The sequence below is a fragment of the Varroa destructor genome, unplaced genomic scaffold (genome assembly GCF_002443255.2).
Source record: "Varroa destructor unplaced genomic scaffold, Vdes_3.0 BEIS01000001.1, whole genome shotgun sequence".
In the NCBI taxonomy this organism is placed as follows: domain Eukaryota; kingdom Metazoa; phylum Arthropoda; class Arachnida; order Mesostigmata; family Varroidae; genus Varroa; species Varroa destructor.
Window position 1 is genome coordinate 61,004,384 of NW_019211454.1, and position 10,834 is coordinate 61,015,217.

Sequence of the window (10,834 nt, forward strand, 5' to 3'; positions counted from 1 at the left end):
TTTCTTCAGGATAAACTCCGTAAACTTATGCATTTGAATGAAATGTTTGCTGAAAGAACTTTCTTGAATTTCAGCGGCACTCGCAAATCTGGTCGATTTTGTAAATTTTATTGAAAAAAGGACACTTGGGCAAGGTTTTTCGACACACATCATTGTACATATGAAACTGTTAAGTTCCGAAGAATAATTCACAGATTAATCATTCACCTATCACTAAGCAGGTAGTGATTATAAGAAAGAGTTATTTTCCAAGTTCTAGTTTTTTGTAAATCCTTTGTTCGCATTTACATGTATGAGACACTGCTTTTAACTTAGATTTCCATTGTCTATACGGTCTAAACTTCTGCCATCTTCTGAACTGCTGATACTCTATATTCTTGATATCACGCATTGCAAAATGCATAGTGAAAGTCATAGGCCGAAACGAATAAAGCACCGACCAGACATCTGAATGGTTTCTGATCCGGATGCAACTTTGTTGTTTTCCATTTGAGTGCTCAGCCAGCGCGTGCGTGCATCGATATCATAGCTTATGCATGCTGTTCCCACTTCTTTTATATATAAAACACTATCGATTATCGCATGATTTTTTTTTATCAAAATTCCGTTTCGTCCATTAATCAAAATGGTTCATTGAAACGTCGCACCGCGTCGTATTCAATGTAGGCAAACTCTACTGTTCCCTTAAAAGCAGTAGACATAGAGAAATTCACGTTGTTTATTAGTGAACTTAACCAAGTGCTTGCCTACAACGGCGACATAAATCGTGTATTGTTGGGGAAAACTAAAGTCTTTTCAACCAATGAACTTTGTGTTGGGCTAAGCTCGTCCATATTCAAGCCGTTCTTAGCGTGGGCAGCGTAAACAGTTATGCAGTGTCTATTTTCTTCTCGAGGCAATATTAGTGTAGCTAGAAAGAGACCACATTTGGTATCAGTTGTTATATGCTGTTTCTAAGACACCTCGTGAGTAGGTGATAGCCGATGCTCGTTCCGTTGACGTTAGCATTGGTGCCGCTAACGGACGGACCCAGCAGCTGCACAGCGTTGGCTCGCCACAAGGATGAAAGAGTAGAGATCTAAAAGGAACCGCTATTTAATGCCACAAAGATAGTCCCCCAACGGATGGTATGCCATTCAGTACCTTTCTATAAGTTTCGCGCCGGACCATAGTGGTCTTCGTGATCCGGCAGTTTTGTTCGGAGTTCCATTGCAGTTCTAAACGTCGGCATCTTAAGCATTAGTACGTTGCGTCGAGGGCAAGGCGACCATTTTAGTAGCTTTAGAAGAGAGAAATTAGGTTCGCTAGCTACTACTTGACAGCCACAGAAGCAGCAGCGTCAATCCAATGAGACGCTAGACGAAGCGAGATCCACTGTTGATAAGAAAATGGCCACAATTCGTTTATCGTTCTACTGCGATTCTACGAGGAATGATCACTGTCTACTTTACGCGTGTACTACTTTACCGGCTATACAAGTTGAACTGATCTAGGCTATGACTTCAAAATAGAGCACGTTATCATTGATTGTTTGCATATACTTGATAGATTTGGCTCGCGTATGAATCGAACACTAGTAAATCTGGGATGTACCGAGCTCCTTTTCCATATAAACACTGTAGTTGTTTTTTTAAATTTGAGAAGTTTATCATGAATAACATTGACTGGCTGACATCTAAGGATAGGTCAGCCTTTACTTTGTATGAACAAGACTAAAGGACAATGTACAGTTGACTATTGATATGAGTAATGTGAAAACTATCTCTACGCTCTATGCGTCCGCCCAATATTAGCCGATTGCACTATTTAAGTCTGTGGTAACATATTTCCCGTAGAACACTGTGCGTTTCTGAAGAAATATACAAGTTGTTCATGTGGTCGGTGTTATTAGAATAACACCATCTATTTGCTACTGAACAGGAAGACTAATGTTGCTATTACTATTTCAGCTCCTCTAGGAGGAACGTATGGCTCCGGATAATTTGCTATTTCCCGTCACTTTTTTTAAAATTTACGCGTCATTTTTTGCAGCGTTGTCGCGTCATCATCGCAGAGCGCTAAACGAAACATTTTCAAATGCTAAATAAGACTCGTATGTAATGTACGCTTAAAGTTTATTCATTGTATTCTTTTTTGACGTCTACCTTGTTTTTTGCAGATAATTTGTCTATCAAGATATTAGTAACCAACTTTGACTGGATACTGCAGAACGTTAAAGGGGAGGTTATTATTACTATTAATATGTTGTGCTTGTATGGATATAGCTTATTTTGTCAGTGCTAGAGGAGGATGGAAGCGTCGCATCGACGAAAAACACCGTCAACCCACTATTTACAATACTACAGTATTTTATCTGCCGAGTCTGTTTCTTTTCATCTTGTTCTGTAGATGTTTTCGGACAGTTAAAAGACCTTCGCGAAAATGCACTAGTACCATGCACATACTTGTTCGGTGGCCTCATTCAAGGCGATACCGTCAACCGTCGTCTTGCCCTTTTGCTGGACATATCCCAAAGCTATATAGAAAGCACAGCTACCGTGCGCTTACCATTTCGCTCCAATTTTAATTTGCCCGGGGAAGTGGAGCGCTAGCGCCATCTGGTTATGGAAACAGCGTTCGTACAGTTTACTCAACATTGTGTTACTTTGTGCCAATGTAACTGCGTCATATAGACGCCCGGCTTGGTTATGAGCTACTGACGTAAATAGCCTTTTTTTAATCATTCTTCAATAAACATATAGTGTACCAGATATATTAAGAAGAGAGGAAAATCGCTGACCAAGTTTGCCTTCTTAATGTGATTTGATAACGTTTCTGATGTTACTCTGCATTAATATGATCGCTGAATGGTTTTTTGCTGCTTGTGTGCTATGAGCTAAGACGGCAATGATGAAGACCGATTGAAAACAAGGACAAATTGTCCACCTGCTGAATCGTCAGAATGACCAGAGCGATAGAATGCCATTAGCTATAGGGTGGCCGTTTTGATTACGTCGCTAGCAGTGATAGAGGCGGCGACTTCGACAAAGACTGCAGTCACAATCAGAATTTTCAGTCCTTCGAAAACAATTTGTTAAAGATGCTAACAAAAACAAGTTCAGTAGCAGGAGCTGCTGCTGTTGCTGTAGTAACCACTGGCTTAATTCGCCCATTGATCTACTGCCCAAATCAAACAACCAGAAAGGCGACGAACATTGATTTAACATGCACTCAATTTAAAATAGCTTCATCAGTGGCAAACTGCTATCATTACTATTATTATTCTTATAATAATAAGACAATTCAGGTTGTGTCGTTGACTAGTAGACGAGCTCATTTGTACATAATGCACTCAACAATGGCTGGCACTATTATACCAATCCGCTGCTGCGAATGTACGCGAACAGTGTTTTGTACAATACCTTAGTTTTTTTAGATATAATTCACGCATCTTATCTTGATTCTTGTGGTTGGTTGGTTGGCTGGTTAAGCTTCTGTTGCCATTTCTATAACTAGTGTATGTTATTAGGCCATAAGATAAAAATCCGAGAATCAAACGCTCTATACACACGGTAATATAAAGCAAATATCCTGAATGGATCTTTTATTTCCCAGAAGAAGCTCACTTTTTTCTTGCATTCGATGTTAGGAGGGTTTTTAATCGTTGTTGTTATTATTGTCGTTATAGCTATGGAGTATTCATGGCGTTCGTTTCATCGAGTCGCACCCATGACTAGGCTCACGGGGTGTTCGAATTTTATAGCCATAAATATGGAAAATTATGGTAGCAAGAGCCAGTGGCTCTTAATGCTAAGCGTCGTCTGTAATAACGAAGTTAACTAGTCTCTGAAAAACAAGTTCTGCGCAATAAATGTAGTCAAAACCATGAAAACCATATATATATATCCGGTTCATGGCCAATCTTGAATGGTCGAACTTCGTCATTGCCCCGAATTTGCCGCTATAGGCGGAACGGGAAGACATTCGGTCGGCTTGCGTGGGCCTATTATTGCGGACAAAACGCCCCTGATGACGCCGAAAGTTGCGCTCTTTGTTAGTCACTTATAAAAATCCTACGCAAGACGCATACGAAGGGATTACGAGGAGACGGGGAAGTCTGCGCGACGTGAAGTTGGACCCAGTAGGCGCTTCAGGATATTGGCTTCGGTATGAGGACATACCACCCGATAGGCGCAACTGAGTTCTAACGATGCAAACATTTTAATATAGATTCATGAATAAATATACTTCATCGACTATATAAGACCAAAGCAAGTGGATATGAAGCGCTCCAACGACAAAGCTAAATCAGTCCGCTTTATATATATATATATAAGATAGTCAACGCGCTGGTTTGGACGCCGAAGTCTTTTATGGCACGAAGATCTCAATTTATATGAATGAAGAAAATTAGACTATAGCAGTGCGCACTACTAAAATAAATCCTAGATATTATCGTCGCTGCTGATTTATACACTTTGATTGTATTTGCCAGTGCGTCGCCACTGGGATTGGCGGTACTAAGTTGTGAAGAAATGGTCAGAACTAACTAATAGGTAGAGTACTGAGACGAGTTTGGACTGAGTCGTCGGCCAAGCTACAAGGCGGCCATCTTTAGGGTATAGTTCGACAGGGTGTGGAGGAAGTCGCCAAAGTTACCATTTCTTTTACGCACTACACTGGCGATGGAAACAGCTGTCTGCGGAGCGCCTCTTCAAGCTTGCTCATAGACTTTTAAGGTCCAGCTCAGGACCGGGTAAAATCCGTTGCGGGCAGTGTGGAGACGTGGGATGATTTCAAGCCTTATCTCAACGAGCGTTTTCTGCTAGACGCACCAGCTCACGCGAGTGTTATGCGTCAGTTCGAAGAGATGAAGTAAGCGTTCGGTCAGCAGAAGCGGTACCTGCTAGAGCGCATCGGCTTTCCGTTGGAGCTTAAGACATTCCTAGAAGATTTTTGGAAATGGCGCTAGTGTAACGGCTTCGTGAAACGCCTCACTGTAGCATCGCTGCTTGACTCTACGACTCTGCCTGCGACTGCCGGGTACGGTTATGTCTAGTTAAGGCCGAACCGTCGGCAGTCAGACAACGTAGCTCAAACGTTTCTGCCCGCGTAGAAACATTTCCGAGCTAGCGGTATCGCAGCACTAACTGTAGTCAGATTCGACGCATTAACGTGGCATAAAAGAAAGCGCCCGATTCGGGTGTGAAGCTTTTGTCAGTTCTCGCTATGGAATTAGGAAATTTCAAGGTGGCCGATACAAGAAAATGCAGCGGACGTCAGAAGGAGATCACTGTTAAACCCAGCAAAGGAGCAGATGTTCCTAGGTACATATTCGTCAATGGGCTCCTGCTTCGAATCAAAAGGAACATATCGTTGCTGTAAATCGAACAATTTCAGGCCGAAGCCGTGATCATATGCTGTCACTTTTAAGGAAACAGGTGAACATTCAGGGGGCATTCAAAGAAACTACAGCGGGTACTGAAGAAGTTGCATATCGGCTTCGGGATATATCCATGGATCTAAAATATTATGTCTGGATGAACGGACTGTACCCGTCTGAAGTCCAGAGACCAAGGCGCATGCAATTCGCAACGCTTCGACTGCAGAAATGTACATCTGCTGGAACGGTCAAAAAGGATACTGTGCTGTGTCGTGCATCCTGATACGAGCGGTTCTAGAAGCCGAAGGCAGAGGTCAAATTTGAGCATACTACCGACGCTTGAGGGCAGTGTGAGAATGTCGGAATAATCAGAAAACGTGGTCGAGCTCCGAAAGGCGATTATTCGCATATCATCACATGCCTGATAGTCAATTAGAAACAAGAAACGGGCACGGCTTCAGACCGCATACCTGGGCATATTCGCGGGTAAAGCTGCTAAATGTTACGATATCTTAGGCTGTAGATATTTCCGTCGCAGTTCTGCCGGACGAGGCCTATATATGTAGGGTGAAGTGTTTGCCAGACAGATGGGTTGTTCGTCATTGCAATTTACCTATGAAATGTGCCGCGGTTTTAGAATTATATGCACAACAATTGTGAGCGAAATTTAGCTGTTATTCATTTTCTTGTGGTCCTTAAGCTCTTCCGACACGTGAAAGACACGGGACACATAACCATGAAGGCTATATTGTGCCTGTGCATCTGTTAAAAGGCCATCTACCCCTTCATGGTAACAGACACGGACTAGTGCAGATCATTTCTACAGCAGAATTGGTACTCATGCAGTTTTAGTTCTAGTCATGAAGACACTACTTCGCATTGTCATTGGAACAGCCGAATAGATGTGTTCAATCCCCACTCGTTTCTGTACCTTTCTTTTTGCACGAGTATTCGCGAAGCTGAGCCTCGCGGCCATTGAATCTCGCGATTGTGGCTTACATCCTCGGCGTTGTTGGCCACTACTAAAAGACACTTGAAGGAGAAGGAATTGATAATCTTCGTTTCAGCTTGAAGAAACCGGACAGAATCGTTTTTTTCGTTTCTGTCTCCTTCTGCCACCGTATCACACAGTTTGATTACTTACTGCCAACAACCATGTCAAACAGCTTCTATCACGGGCGTTCTAGTACATTCGAAGATGAGGCTACAGTTTTTCGTTCGTTGTGGATGGCCCGTAGCGAAATATAGCTGTAGCAAGTTGTCAGCGAGCAGAGCCTCTTCCAAAGAAAAGCCCTTTCCCCAATCTTCTGTTGCAGGTCCGTTCGGGATTGATGTTTTGTCGTAGTGAATGGTGCCGCAAGCCGCGGCACGCGGTAGCACGTGACGAGCCAATGTTTGAGCGTGGATATTTTTCTTTCTCTTTTTTTTCTGGTTGTGTTATTGTATTCCATGCAAGTCTATTTTTCCGTTGCTCTCACAATTCCCCGGCCACAGTTGTCTCCGGCGGTGATGTCACCTACTTTGTGGTCTTCTCCCACATCTTCGTGGTCCCTAATCCCGCACACAAATCGTATCTCCTCATGGACTTCGGTTTCCGTGTCTCCGCCTTTCAGGAGCAGATGTTCTTCGTTGCCTGTGGTACTCTGCTCTGGTAAAGCTCTTGTCGCCGTCCCTAGAAGGGAGCGCTAGACACTTCTTCACAACAAGCGCGAGGCCGTTACCTCTTTGTGAGCACTATGAGCCTAACATTTCCCTTCGAGTTCTGCTGGTTTATGGTTTAACCCACTATAACCGAAGTCTATTCCGTCTTCGACCCTCCTCCGGTGGAGAAGTAAAGAAGCATGTCTTTGACTGCTTTTGATCTTCATGCATCGATTACTTCGAAAAATGAGTGCCACCGTCTACCACAACTAGTGCCCCATTACCGCTGCAGCTACAGCTGCAACGAGAACCAGCGGTGCGACCGCTGCCTGCGCTATGACTGTTGCCATCAACTCGTTCCTTTACTATTTCAAAGACCCAGCGCAATCATTGCAGCAGAAGCAGCACAACGAGATGGAGCAGCCATCTAGTCAGCTCTATCTATATAATAGCGGCAGGGTGACGAGTCATTCGACCCGTCCGTCCGTCTTCCGGCGGCACCTTCGCTCTATAACAGCACACTATACAATAGCTTGAGATCTGTCTCTGTCTCTCCTGCGGCTAATGCAGAATTTCGCACTTAACTCACACAACACACTAATACTTTAGTATATACTATATAGTACTGCTGACGGAGGAGCTTTGCGCTAGCCTCCTCGCAGCTTCCCCCTCCTTCCTCGGTGTGGGGTAATGGGGTTTCCCTGGTCCACTTTGCCGGTACCCAAACGATAAGTGTGAGCAATGCCGGCTCCATGAATGGAAACACCGATGAAGAGCGTTGCCGTGGACGTCGATTGGACCGGCAGCTGAGTGGCCCCACGGTGCAGTAACACAGCGGTACACCATAGCAAAAACATCTTAGCCTCTGCGTTGAACAGCTGCTGTCTATCTGGGTCTTTGAATTGGCCTGATGGGTTTGGCCGCACCCCAGCTGCAACTGTATGGAGTGATTCTTTTCTATTCGGCCCGCTTGTGCCTCAAAAGGGAAACGATTTTTCGGCTTTACCTGCATAATGAATGGTGCCGCTTCGCAGAAAGAAGCCAGGATTAGCGAAGTAATCGACAATAGCAGTCAAAAAAAACAACGGGGAAACTTACTAGACGGAGAAAAAGACCCAGAAAAACATAGCACCAACAAGAAATCGCTGTTGGCATTATGGTCATTATTGTTTGTTGCCGGATAGCGGAAATGTGGGAATAGTAATTGCAAATGCGCGGGACGACGTCTGTTAGTCACAGCCTCGACATAAGTAGATGTGGACGAGATGGAAAACGAATGGCGGCAATAACAATGAATCATATTAATACGATAGAATCTTGTCTGACGCTCGGTTATCAACTAAACACCAATGCCAGGACCAAGCAGCGAACTCTAACCTTGCCTATGTTCAGTTAGAGCAGGACAAAATATTGAGAAACAGCTGCCCATTCGCGAGTCATAGGGCCTAACTTTTAAAGTTATGTCGACACATAATACACGCGCCTAAATGTTCTCGGCGGCTTAATATAGATCCATGACGCAAATCCAGCCGACCCTTTTTGGCCATCGTTGGCCCGGTGTAGCATGAAATAGTACAGAGCTATTAGGCTAGTTTTAAAATTTCATCTATCGATAGGCTCGGAAATTTCTGCTATGGCGTATATGGCTTCACCCACATTCTTCTGTCCGACGAATCACCTTTTTATGGCCTAAAAGTAGCTTAATTACTGGAGAAGCTACCGAGTGCAGAGGGGGCAAACAAGTACTTTAGACTTATCGCAAACAAGCGACCTGCTTAGTGGTAAACTGTCGTAGGGGATTTCCCTTAACGAAATCATGACATTTTTGTCATACAGGCAATGTCGTTGTACGTCTTAAAAGCAACTGCCGTAACCTTTTCAAAGCATGGAACCTTCGTTGGCCAGACTAAAGTTCGGACTAAAGCGCCTTCTTCTGTGTGCTATTTGGCTGTTGGTATGGTCCGAACTGATGATTGAAACAACTCCGATCTTGGTCAACTATAGACGAATGCACCAGCGCATCTAAGGAGAACTTTCTCATTTTAAATGATCACGCAGTGTTCGAGTTGAAGTATCAGGTAAAAAGTGTGTAGGCTATTCTGTGCACTTTGACTATGCATGGATGACAAGTCATTGAAATCTAGCTGAGTTTTTAGCGCACTGATAATTTTTGGCCAATCAGGGGGTGCAGGTACATATAAATTACGAAAACAGAGGTAAAAACTTGCTTATCATTTTACCAAATACTTTGAATTACTCTTAGATAGTTAAGCCTAACCGTGATTGTCACGACGCGCCCTATCAACTAGGCACAATAAGTGGTTTGTTGAACATTTGATTAACGGCAGCGTCGAGATTTCATGAACGATATCATCAACTTTACCGTTCCTATTACGTGTGATTTAATCGAGCTCCGGATTTTCTCCAGTCCTTGCATTTTCGAAAATGAGTCATCTGAATTTTATCGTTGTTTCTATATGAGCATACAATATAATGAAGTATGCTAGCTAATATAGCAATTTTCGTCCGACGAGTGAAGTTACCTGGATGGAATCCACACGTAGTCAGCAAGCTAGTTTTTCAGTGGTGTTAGCTATTGGGAATTCCTTGTAGCTGCGTATTCTATATAGTTCGCTACATCACTGTAATATAAAACACAAAAAAGTATGCTGTTTGTTTGCAGTATTTGGTACCATTTATATCAGTAAAACAAAAACTATACTCATTTTCCTTACTTGTGCGCCCGCAACATTTGTATTTAAGTTGATTCTAGTATTTCTTTTGAGCTTAGCGTAAGTTGCTTCTAGATCCCAGTTATTTCGGCAATAGCACGCTATGTTTTTTTCCAGAAACGTTTAGTTACAAGCAAGTACCGGCGCCAAACTAAGAAAACATTGGATGTTTAAGTAGAATAGAACTATGTTCCTAATGATACGTTAGAGCATACCTTACCAAACAACTAAGGTATCGAAACATCTCTGGCCATATGCTAGCTCCATTTTGGCCGAGATTTCTAACTGTCCCCGATTAATCGTTGGGTGACGCTTGAGAGATGGAGAGTGCACTGTACCGCACAGAATAGCCCACTGTTGAATGTACTTTACATGACTCTTTTTTGTAATCTGCTATCATGCTTTAATCGCAGAATGTTTCCGTAACACTTCTGTTGGTTCGCAATGCGTGTTTGTAGGCATGCGTGCTTGTTTCTATCGGTCATGTTCCCCACTAACATCTCGTTTGGCGGTATAGGGCCTTATCACTATTCTACTTCGAGCTGTCGTACGACGCCACTATCTGTGATTTAGCCTATTTGTGTACGATTCGGACGCTTATGTATTAAAGCTCGCTCTAGATGTGAAACCGGTACGTAGGGTGCAGCGATCTGCGTATCGTCGCGTAGGCAGCACCTCCACTCTGCGGGTACTCGTAAACATAATACAAACAGTAGCGGCTTACTCCGTCTGTCTCCGTTCGTAGAGTACAGTTATTGTAACTTGTCGTTCCCCGTTGCCTGCTATCTGTGGCCTCTAACTTTAGTGAACTTGCATAGATCGAAGCGGGTACAATGTCCGCTACGAGTTACCCTACGAGATCGTGGGTCCGACATCGGGGCTCAGTCAGGAACGGTCGTTGCGGTGAACGGCAATGGCGACCGCGGCTGTAGCAGTAGGAAAATCAGAAACGTGACTTTGATGAGGTCGTTATGCATCCGTAGCTGGTAGCAGCTCTGACTTGATTCTGGTTGAAAGCACGCCTGTCGAACTTAAGCAAGCGCTCAGCTTCTAATAAATGTGGAGGCAAATAGCGTGTTTGAATCGGCCATTTTTACGG